We start from the raw sequence: 10,175 nt of genomic DNA, 5'->3' as shown, positions 1-10,175 counted from the left end.
CTGGGATAACCCTGAGCCGCTTCAATAGGATCAAAATCCGGCACCCAGGCTTTTGCCCGGATTAAAGCATTGATTGCGCCGGTTCGAGCAGCAGATTTCTTCAGCTCTTCAACCCGGGCAGGAAGCACTGACAGTTTCATCAAAGTATCTTGAATCAGAGTGGGCGCCGCTTTGTTATGAGACGCGGTACAGATGATCCGCTGGGCACCAGTATACAATTGTTCAACCAAGGTATAGGCGGCTTTCAATTTCTTCCGCACATCTGACCCCAAGTGACCAATGCGTGTCCCTGAAATACCATAAAAGGTTAATAAACCGGCGACTCTGTAAGAAGGCAGAACCAATTCAGAAGGCAAGCTGGCTTACCAAAGATAGCAGTGGTCATGGCATGAACGTGCCGCTTTATGCTGGTTAGTTCATCCGTCACTGGTTTCAGTGCAGCCTCAGCATCCTCTGCTCGTTTGATTAAAGCGGACTTTTCAGTGGCCCAATCCGCCCGTTTCTTCTTGAAGTTCTCCTTAAGTTGTTCCATGGCGCTTAAGGCACTGGCCAATTCCTCTTTTGCCTTGGAGGTTTCAGCCTGTTGGGTTTTCAGGTTTTCTCGCAGATCGATGACTTGGCTTTCTTTCGCCTTCAGCTCCGCCTGCAGGCATACAGATATATGTTTCAACAAATTGGTAGAAGGATTCAAGTACCAACCACATAACAAGTTGTGCGCTTGGCACTTGGGGGCTAATGCATATTCGATCTTCATCTTTCAATTATTTACAAAGTCCCAAGCTCAATACAAGTATTCAACTTGGCACTTGGGGGCTAATGCATATTCGATCTTCATCTTTCAATTGTTTACAAAGTCCCAAGCTCAATACAAGTATTCAACTTGGCACTTGGGGGCTAATGGCTATTTGATCATATGTATTCTGATGTGGCAGTTTCAATTACTTAAAGTACCGGTTTAACTACGCTAAGTTGAACCGGCCCTTGGGGGCTACATCAGCAAATTTCAAAGCATCAAGATTTATATTATTAAGTCCCGGTTTGAAAGAATAGTTCAAACCGGCCCTTGGGGGCTAGGAGAGTCAGCAAGAATAAAAGCATACAAGCAGGCAGGAGCATATGGAAGTTACCTCATATTTATCTTTCATCATATTAACCAGACCGCCTTCGTAGTCACGGCTGGTATACAGCCGGTTCAGATAGCCGGAATGGATATCTTGGGCGTTCAGAGCAGAGTAAGCCGTCAGATCAGTGTTCCACGTGCCTTTGCCAAAAGCAGCAAATTCTTCCTTGGCAGAATGTTTGGATAAAGCGACAGGATTGCTTGGTTCAGCATGACCAGTGCCAGTAATGACAACCTCATCATCCTTGGTACCGCCGGTTTGCACTGGAGCTGTTGGCTTCTCAGTAGATTTTGCTGGACCGGTGGAGCTTTCAATCCGGATGGAACCTGTGGGCTGTTGGATAGGGCCTGAGGTATCAACAGGTCTCTCTTCAGCAATAAGATCATCATCTGGCTGTGGTGGATTGTTGGGAATATCCTCAGAGATAGCCGCTTCAGGAATGACATCTTCTTCGGCCGCTTTGTCCAGGCGGGCCTTCTTGCTTGGCCTAGGTTTGGCCCTGAGAAGAGTAACCAAATTAAATACAGCATGTGTTCTAAGGCAATGTACTGCAAACATCACAATAAATATGGCTTACCCAAGCACCGTTTTGAGCGGCGGGAGCTGAGTGGCCGATGACTCGCCAGAAGATGAGTGGGAAATAACCTGGTAATCGGAGTCAGACGGATTAAGAGGTTGACGAAAGCAGCCCGCTTTAGGACAAGCACTGATACGCGAGTTAGAGACCTCGGAATGACGTTTCCGAACCGGACTGTTCGGTAAACCGGCGGAGGTAACTACCTGGCCGCTGTGCCGGGTGGTGCGGCGAGCCTCGTGTTGTTGAGTCTTCATAAGAAGTTTAGGATCCAAATAAGCAAGAGGATGAGAAAATTTAACTTTTCGGTTTGCCTGACGGATTTTTTGTGAAGGCAAAGTTTCTGAATCGGAAGAGAGAATAATTACCTCTGCAACATCCGCGTGGCTGGCTTCGGCATCATCCTGACAAATATCATCATCAATAAGACGCATGAAAAATAAACCAAGTGATTCAAGCTCTACCTCAAAGTCCGGATTATCCACCTCATCATCAGGGGCCGGATTAGAAGATGCAGTGGTTCTTTTCCTGTGGGCAGTCTTCTTCACAGCTTTAGTTTTTTGCCGGATTGCTCTTTCCGGTTTGTCTGCCTTCTCTGGTTTCTCCTGCGGCAGCTTTTTGCTCCAAAACGGATCATCGCCCTGATTATACAGACAGTGATATTACAAACAATGACCAGACATGTCAATAACAGATTCAGCAAAGAGAAAAATCAGTCTTACAGCTGGCGGTTTGTTGGTGGCACAGAAGGGAAGCAGGCCGGTTCTAGCGCAGATGTGCTCCGGTTCATTCAGTATCTTACGCACAGCCTCTGTGATTTCTTCACCGGAGAGCTGGAGTCTTGAATGTCGCAGTGGGTCATCCACACTATCAGTATATTCGCACATCAAACCGGAGCGCTGACTAAGGGGCAGTATGCTCCATGATATCCAACAGCGAGCAAGGTCAACCCCTGTTAAACTGTTGGCCATAAAGGCTCTGAGCTTTGATAGCTGAGGAGCATATTTGCTTCTCTCCTGGGCAGTCAATCGTTGAGGAAAAGGATGGGTATTGCTGAGCCGCTCCGGACGAAAGCCAGGCAAGGGATTCTCACCAGCAGGGGAGGTGTATTTGCAGTAGAACTATGTCCGATTCCACTCCTTGGGGTGATTATGCAGCTTGGCGTGAGGGTATGTGACCTCTTTCCTTTTTTGAATCGCCATGCCACCCAACTCCGTATTAGATCCATCAGTCCTTTCTCTAGGACATCTGCCGTGACAAAACCACGACACCGGCCATGTCGGCCTCTTCGTCAGGCTCGCCGGGCATGCCGGCTACTTCATCGACCACGCCGGGCTCACGGGCTGTTTCACCGGGATCGCCGGGCTCACCGGCTGTTTTGCCGGGATTGCCGGCCTCTTCTTCACCAGAACCCTAACCGAGACAGATGCCCCGTGCGCCATCTTCTGGCGCCGCGCCTGGGTCGCCCTCGGCTCCTGCAGCCCCGGCCGCTGTCATACAGCCCGTCGGCCCTACTACCCGTGCCCGCATGGGGGTTCATCGGCCGAGTCTTCGTTACTCTGCCGACGAGTATTCATGTCCAGTGATGACCCACAAGTATAGGGGATCTATCGTAGTCCTTTCGATAAGTAAGAGTGTCGAACCCAACGAGGAGTAGAAGGAAATGATAAGCGGTTTTCAACAAGGTATTCTCTGCAAGTACTGAAATAAGTGGTAACAGATAGTTTTGTGATAAGATAGGTTGTAACGAGCAACAAGTAACAAAAGTAAATAAAGTGCAGCAGGGTGGCCCAATCCTTTTGTAGCAAAGGACAAGCCGGAACAAACTCTTATAATAGGAAAAGCGCTCCCGAGGACACATGGGAATATTGTCAAGCTAGTTTTCATCACGTTCATATGATTCGCGTTTGATACTTTGATAATTTGATATGTGGGTGGACCGGTGCTTGGGTGATGTCCTTACTTGAACAAGCATCCCACTTATGATTAACCTCTATTGCAAGCATCCGCAACTACAACAAAAGTATTAAGGTAAACCTAACCATAGCATGAAACATATGGATCCAAATCAGCCCCTTACGAAGCAACGCATAAACTAGGGTTTAAGCTTCTGTCACTCTAGCAACCCATCATCTACTTATTACTTCCCAATGCCTTCCTCTAGGCCCAAATAATGGTGAAGTGTTATGTAGTCGACGTTCACATAACACCACTAGAGGCTAGACAACATACATCTTATCAAAATATCAAACGAATACCAAATTCACATGACTACTAATAGCAAGACTTCTCCCTTGTCCTCAGGAACAAACGTAATTACTCACAAAGCATATTCATGTTCATAATCAGAGGGGTAATAATATGCTTATAGGATCTGAACATATGATCTTCCACCAAATAAACCAACTAGCATCAACTACAAGGAGTAATCAACACTACTAGCAACCTACTAGCACCAATCCCGAACTTTGAGACAAGAATTGGATACAAGAGATGAACTAGGGTTTGGAGATGAGATGGTGCTGGTGAAGATGTTGATGGAGATTGCCCTCTCCCGATGAGAGGAGCGTTGGTGATGACGATGGTGATGATTTCCCCCTCCCGGAGGGAAGTATCCCCGGCAGAACAGCTCTGCCGGAGCTCTAGATTGGTTCCACCAAGGTTCTGCCACGTGGCGGCGAAGTCTCGTCCCGAAAAGTTCCTTCTTATTTTTTTCTCATCGAAAGACTTCATATAGGAGAAGATGGACGTCGGAGAGCCACCAGGGGCCCACGAGGTAGGGGGCGCGCCCTAGGGGGGCGCCCCCCACCCTCGTGAGCAGGGTGTGGGCCTCCTGGCCTTCATCTTTGGCGAGGATTTTTCTTTATTTGTTTTAAGATGTTCCGTGGAGTTTTAGGACTTTTGGAGTTGCGCAGAATAGGTCTCTAATATTTGCTCCTTTTCCAGCCCAGAATTCCAGCTGCCGGCATTCTCCCTCCTTATGTAAACCTTGTAAAATAAGAGAGAATGGCCATAAGTATTGTGACATAAAGTGAAATAACAGTCCATAATGCAATAAATATCGATATAAAAGCATGATGCAAAATGGACGTATCAACTCCCCCAAGCTTAGACCTCGCTTGCCCTCAAGCGAAAAGTCGATAACAATAAATATGTCCTCATGTTTAGAGGTAGAGGCGTCGATAAAAATAAAATACAGACATGAAGGCATCATGATTATTCTCATAACAGCAACATATATAGATTTTGTCATATGATTACTTATGTTCAAGTGATGATCTATTCACAATGCAAAAGTATAAATCATAAACCTTATTGGGCTCCGACAAACTATAATCTCAGTCATTGAAGCAATTGCAATTTATCATAACATCAGAAAGAGTCTATGTCAGAGCTAAAAAGCAAGTCCACATACTCAACTATCATTTAGTCCTCCATAATTGCTAACACTCACGCAATACTTGTGGTTACGGAGTTTTAATCGGACACAGAGAAATATAGGGGCTTATAGTTTTGCCCCACAACCTTTTACCTCAAGGGTAATGTCAACAATAATGGTTCATGCTCCCCTACATCCAATTAGATATATATATCATGTTCTTTCCAACATGCTGAGCTTGCCAAAGGATAAAATGAAAAAGAAAAGGTGAAGATCACCATGACTCTTGCATAAGGTAGAAGATAATAATAAAGGATAGGCCCTTCGCAAAGGGAAGCAGAGGTTGCCATGCACTTTTATGGTTGAATGCATAAAATCTCAATGCTAAAGAACGTCACTTTATATTGCCCCTTGTGATATGAACCTTTATTATGCAGTCCATCGCTTCTATTACTTCCACATCACAAGATCGTATAAAGCTTATTTCTCCCACACCAATCAATCATACATATTTAGAGCAATTTTTATTGCTTTGCACCGATGACAACTTACTTGAAGGATCTTACTCAATCCATAGGTAGATATGGTGGACTCTCATGGCAAAACTGGTTTAAGGATATTTGGAAGCACAAGTAGTATTTCTACTTGGTGCTGAGAATTTGGCTAGCATGAGGGGGAAAGGCAAGCTCAACAAGTTAGAGGATCCATGACAACATACTTTATCTCAGATATAAGAAAGACATAACTCATTACGTTGTCTTCCTTGTCCAACATCAACTCTTTAGCATGTCATATTTTAATGAGTGCTCCCAATCATAAAAGATGTCAATGATAATATATCTATATGTGAAAACCTCTCTTTCCTTATTACTTCCTATTAATTGCAACAATGACCAAAGCTATGTCTACCAACTCCCAACAACTTTTAATCATCATACTCTTTCTATGTGAAGTCATTACTCTCAATAAGATCAATATGAACTCTTTGTTTCTTTTTATTCTTTTCTCTTTTCTTTTATTCATCCAAGATCATGCCAAAATAGTCAAGCCCTTGACTCAACACTAATCTTTATTATATATAGCTCACGGACTCGATTACATAGAGAGATCATAAAGCAAAACTCAAAACTAGATCATGCCATAAACTTTATTCTACTAGATCAAGATACTACTAATAGGACCGAACTAAGAAAAACGGTAAAGATAGGAGTTGTGATTGTGATACGATACCAGGGCACCTCAGCTTGGCAGTTGCCAAGGGGAGTGCCCATACCCATGTGATTATATCTCCTTTGTCGGTGAAGAAGGTAGTGGTGATGTTGGCTTAGTTGATGGCTTAGGCTTCTCCCTTAATTTGCCCTTGAGGACGGCATTTTGATCCCTCATATCATTAATCTTCCACTCCAGGGTTAATATCTTTTTGCATAGGTCCTGCTTATTTTCTTGCAAGAGACGAAAAGGGATAAATTCGAACTTGGGTTTCTTTACCCTATCAGGGAGACTTGACTTTTTGAACTCCACGTGCATGTCCCCAAGTTGAGGTAATGGTGCTTCATCTTCATCTGAGCTCGTCTCCTCCTCCCCCTTGGATTCATAGTCCTCTTCTTCCTCCGTGGTCCATCCATCGTGTTCCACATCTCCATAGACCTTTGGATTTGCTAAGTAATCATCCACATAGCTTTCTCCTTCTGAATCCTGGGAAGACATGTTGATTTAATCTGCAACGGGACAGCTCGAAACGAAAAACAGAGGATATTTGCGTGATACGGGAGTCAAAACCTTCGGGAGGTTATATAATAAATTTTTACCGACCAAAATACGTAACGTGCAAGAAAACGGAGTCCGGAAGGCTCACGAGGTAGGGGGGCGCGCCCAGGGGGTAGGGCGCGCCCACCACCCTCGTGGGGCCCTTGTGTCCTTCCCGAACTGCTACTTATTTTTCTATTTTTCTAAATATTCCAAAACGGAGAAATATTGCCTTAAAATTGTTTGGGAGTTGGTTTACTTACCGTACCACATACCTATTCCTTTTCGGAGTCTGAAACGTTCCGAAAAGTGTCTCTTATGTATTCCTCCGGGGTTACGGTTTCAATAATATTGGTTTCAACATTTGTGGGATTACCTGAGATATAATGTTTAATTCTTTGACCGTTTACCACCTTCGGATTTGTGCCCTCGAAGTTGTTGATTTTTATGGCACCGGAACGATAGACCTCTTCGATAACATAGGGGCCTTCCCATTTAGAGAGAAGTTTTCCTGCAAAAAATCTTAAACGAGAGTTGTATAGCAATACATAATCACCTACATTAAACTCACGCTTTTGTATCCTTTTGTCATGCCATCTTTTTAACTTTTTCTTTAAACAACTTGGCATTTTCATAAGCTTGGGTTCTTCATTCATCAAGTGAGCTAATATCAAATAACCTCTTCTCACCGGCAAGTTTAAAATCATAGTTAAGCTCTTTAATAGCCCAATATGCCTTATGTTCTAGTTCGAGAGGTAAGTGACATGCTTTTCCATAAACCATTTTATACGGAGACATACCCATAGGATTTTTATATGCAATTCTATAAGCCCATAATGCATCATCAAGTTTCTTAGACCAATTCTTTCCAAACCTATTAACAGTCTTTTGCAAAATTAATTTGAGCTCTCTATTGCTCAACTCTACTTGACCACTAGACTGTGGGTGATAAGGAGATGCAATTCTATGATTAACATCATATTTAGCAAGCATTTTACGGAAAGCACCATGAATAAAGTGTGAACCACCATCAGTCATTAAATATCTAGGGACTCCAAACCTTGGGAAAATAACTTCTTTAAGCATTTTAATAGAAGTGTTATGGTCAGCACTACTAGTTGGAATAGCTTCTACCCACTTAGTAACGTAATCAACAGCAACTAAAATATGTGTGTATCCATTAGAGGTAGGAAAAGGTCCCATATAATCAAAGCCCCAAACATCAAACGGTTCAATAACAAGAGAATAATTCATAGGCATTTCTTGACGTCTACTAATATTACCAATTCTTTGACATTCATCACAAGACAAGACAAACTTACAGGCATCCTTGAAGAGAGTAGGCCAATAAAAACCAGATTGCAATACCTTATGTGCAGTTCTATCTCCAGCGTGGTGTCCTCCATAAGACTCGGAGTGACACTTGCGTAGGATCTGTTCCTGTTCATGCTCAGGTACACTACGTCTAATACCACCATCTACTCCTTCTTTATAAAGATGTGGGTCATCCCAAAAGTAATGTCTTAAATAATAGAAAAACTTTTTCTTTTGCTGGTATGTGAAGCTAGGTGGTATAAACTTAGCAACAATATAATTAGCATAATCAGCATACCATGGAGTACTACAAGAAGTACTTATAACATTTAATTGTTCATCAGGAAAGCTATCATTAATAGGTAGTGGGTCATCAAGAATATTCTCTAACCTAGACAAGTTGTCTGCAACGGGGTTCTCAGCTCCCTTTCTATCAACAATATGCAAATCAAATTCTTGTAGCAAGAGAACCCATCTAATAAGTCTAGGTTTAGCATCTTTATTTCCCATAAGATATTTAATAGAAGCATGCTTAGTTTGAATAGTTACTTTAGAATCAACAATATAAGATCTGAATTTATCACAACCAAATACAACTGCTAAAAGCTCTTTTTCAGTAGTAGCATAATTTCTTTGAGCATTGTCTAGAGTCTTACTAGCATAATGAATAACATTTGATTTCTTATCAACTCTTTTCCCTAGAACAGCACCTACAGCATAATCACTAGCATCATACATAATTTCAAAGGGTAAATTCCAATCAGGTGGCTGAACAACAGGTGCAGAGACTAATGCTTTCTTAAGTATTTCAAATGCTTCTACACAATCATCATCAAAGACAAATGGTATATCTTTTTGCAATAAATTAGTCAGAGGCCGAGAAATTTTTGAGAAGTCCTTAATGAACCTCCTGTAAAATCCGGCGTGACCAAGGAAACTTCTTATACCTTTGATGTCCTTGGGACATGGCATCTTTTCAATAGCATCAACCTTGGCTTTATCAACTTCAATACCTCTTTCAGAAACTTTATGCCCCAAGACAATACCTTCATTAACCATAAAGTGGCACTTTTCCCAATTCAAGACAAGATTAGTTTCTTCACATCTCTGCAAAACTCGATCAAGATTGCTCAAGCAATCATCAAAAGAGGAACCATAGACGGAAAAGTCGTCCATGAAAACCTCACAAATCTTTTCACAAAAGTCAGAGAATATAGCCATCATGCATGTATGAAAGGTAGCAGGTGCATTACATAAACCAAAAGGCATATGTCTATAAGAAAAAGTACCAAAAGGGCATGTAAAAGTAGTCTTTGATTGATCTCTAGCCGACACATGTATTTGAGAGAAACCAGAATAACCATCTAGAAAGCAATAGTGTGTATGTTTGCATAATCTTTCTAGCATTTGATCAATAAAAGGTAAGGGGTAATGATCTTTCTTAGTAGCTTTATTTAATTTGTGGAAATCAATTACCATCCTATAACATGTGATAATTCTTTGTGGAATCAATTCATCTTTATCATTAGGAACAACAGAAATGCCTCCCTTCTTTGGGACACAATGGACAGGACTTACCCACTCACTATCAGCAACGGGATAGATTATACCTGCCTCCAAAAGCTTGAGTATTTCTTTTCTTACCACTTCTTTCATTTTAGGATTCAGACGTCGTTGAGGATCATGAACTGGTTTGGCATCTGCTTCCAAATTTATTTTATGTTGACATAGAGTGGCACTAATGCCCTTAAGATCATCAAGAGTATATCCAATAGCAGCATGATGCTTCTTCAGAGTTTTCAATAATCTTTCTTCTTCATGCTCTGAAAGGTTAGCACTAATAATAACAGGATATATCTTCTTTTCATCAAGATAAGCATATTTAAGATTATCAGGCAAAGGTTTAAGCTCAAACACGGGATCACCCTTGGGTGGAGGAGGATCCCCTAAAATTTCAACAGGTAAAATAAGTTGCAGAATAGGTTCCTATTTAGAGAATACTTCATCTATTTCCCTTCTTTCATTCATGAACATATCATTT

Source organism: Triticum urartu, chromosome 6, assembly GCF_003073215.2.
Source record: "Triticum urartu cultivar G1812 chromosome 6, Tu2.1, whole genome shotgun sequence".
NCBI lineage: Eukaryota > Viridiplantae > Streptophyta > Magnoliopsida > Poales > Poaceae > Triticum > Triticum urartu.
The sequence above is the reverse complement of the archived record's forward strand: the minus strand, read 5'-3'. Positions refer to the sequence as shown.